Source organism: Moschus berezovskii, chromosome 23 (genome assembly GCF_049115385.1).
Source record: "Moschus berezovskii isolate FMDL1 chromosome 23, NW_MosBer_1.0, whole genome shotgun sequence".
NCBI lineage: Eukaryota > Metazoa > Chordata > Mammalia > Artiodactyla > Moschidae > Moschus > Moschus berezovskii.
In genome coordinates this window covers 42,401,710-42,403,516 of record NC_142482.1, presented here as the reverse complement: position 1 = coordinate 42,403,516, position 1,807 = coordinate 42,401,710, and the positions used below count along the sequence as shown (strand labels likewise).

Here is a 1,807-nt window from a genome sequence, read left to right as displayed (position 1 = left end):
GATATCAGGAAAACTTCACTCCCCAAGAAAGTGGTAGGTCACAGCTTTGAGACTGTGGTGCTGGAGAAGACTCTTTGAGGTCCCTACCCCAAAGAGATCAAACCAGTAAATCCTGAAGGAAATCAACCCTAACGATTCATTGGAAGGACTGATGCTGAAGCTGAAACTCCAATACTTTGGCCATATGATGCAAAGAGCCAACTCATTGGAAAAGACCCTGAGGCTGGGAAAGTTTGAGGGCAAGAGGAGAAAGAGGCAACAGAGGGTGAGGTGGTTGGATGGCATCACCGACTCAATGGACATGAGTTTGAGCAAACTTCGGGACGGGGGTTTAGTGAAGGACAGGGAAGCCTGGTGTGCTATGGATGCAGTTCGTGGGGTCGCTAACAGTCGGACACTGAGCGACTGAACAATAGCTTTCTCAGCGAGAACCAAGTTACAAAACCCTGTTTTGAAAACATTCAAAGTGCTTTACCCTTGGTCTCCACGAGGCGGAAGCGTTCCGAGAAACGGAAGTCATCTCGGGATAATCTCTCCGACCCCCAGTCCGCCCCTGCCACAGCGCCAAGACTGGTAGGCACACCACGTCAAATGAAGTCATTCACAATTTATGCATCACGAAACTCAACTTCCAAGAACGTCCCTTACGTTCGAAGTCGAGAACTTGGGACAAACTGTCGGGATGCAGCGAGCCCCGCCGTTCCTCCGACAACGCCAGCAGGGAGCGCGGCTCTGCAAACACCGTGTCGGAGCGCGGGTCACTGCATCTGGGCAGCCCGGCTGACTGTGGTCGCGCGGAGAGCCGCCCCGCGAGCTGCAGAAAAGGCAGAGAGGAGCGCGAGAAAGCACGGACCTTCCACTTCTATCCCGAGAAACCGATTTGCTCTCGAGTTTTGCACTAGGAGCTCTGGTGCGCGCAAGAAAAGGGGTGTGTGCTATGGAGGCAGATAGAGAAAACAAGGATGAGGTTGCAAATTTCAGCTTTTCAGAAGACGTGTTATGACAGAACTGAAACTATATGGCATCAGGAAGGAGCACTGTGGGTTTTTTCAACCGTGGGGTTCCATGGTGTAATGGTTAGCACTCTGGACTCTGAATCCAGCGATCCGAGTTCAAATCTCGGTGGAACCTAGGCACTTTTGCTTTCTGACTTTATTTACTTATCCTTCCAGTTTTCCTTTTAGGGAGAGTTGGCAGGGAATCTGCAATTCACATTTTACCTTTTCTTTATAGACTTTAGTACATCATTTTGGAGTTTTTCTACCTTGTGAAAGTTTAAAATGGCCAAGTATACATTATGTTTTAAATTGTCTTGATACCAAATAGGAAGAATTTTGAAGTACAACTTTAAATACTCAAAGCCAAAAGTAAAACTAGTTTTTCAATTTGTTTTAAAAATATTCTAGAAGTAAAGAATTAAGATACAATCACATCCTTGTTATTCCTTATCATATTTTAATGAAAATGATATAAATGCTTGTTGGGAATGTATATGAGGTTCTTTCTACTGCTATTAGCTAAAGAATGCTCTCGTTATATTAATTTTATATTAACTAATTGAATTTTTACTAATTATTAATATTACATAAAATACACACAAATTACTGTTTTCCCACAGTAATTATTGAAGCCCTTGAAATAGTGAAAATCTACCCACACTTTAATCGATTCATAGTATTTCAACATATACAGCATATTAAGGAGATTTTTCACTCTATGTTAATAGCTGAAATTCTTATTCTCCTTTTAGCTATCTACTTTTTGTTCTTAGCTGAATTTTCAATTACCAAGATGTTAGTGAGCAATC

General features: G+C 42.9%; 1 non-coding gene across 1 annotated transcript; it reads left to right on the top strand.

Moving 5' to 3' along the window:
• Positions 1–1,059: 1,059 nt before the first annotated feature.
• TRNAQ-CUG (transfer RNA glutamine (anticodon CUG)) lies at positions 1,060–1,131 on the top strand. Its single transcript has one exon. It is a non-coding gene; the product is annotated as a tRNA-Gln (tRNA).
• The last annotated feature ends 676 nt before the right edge of the window (positions 1,132–1,807 follow it).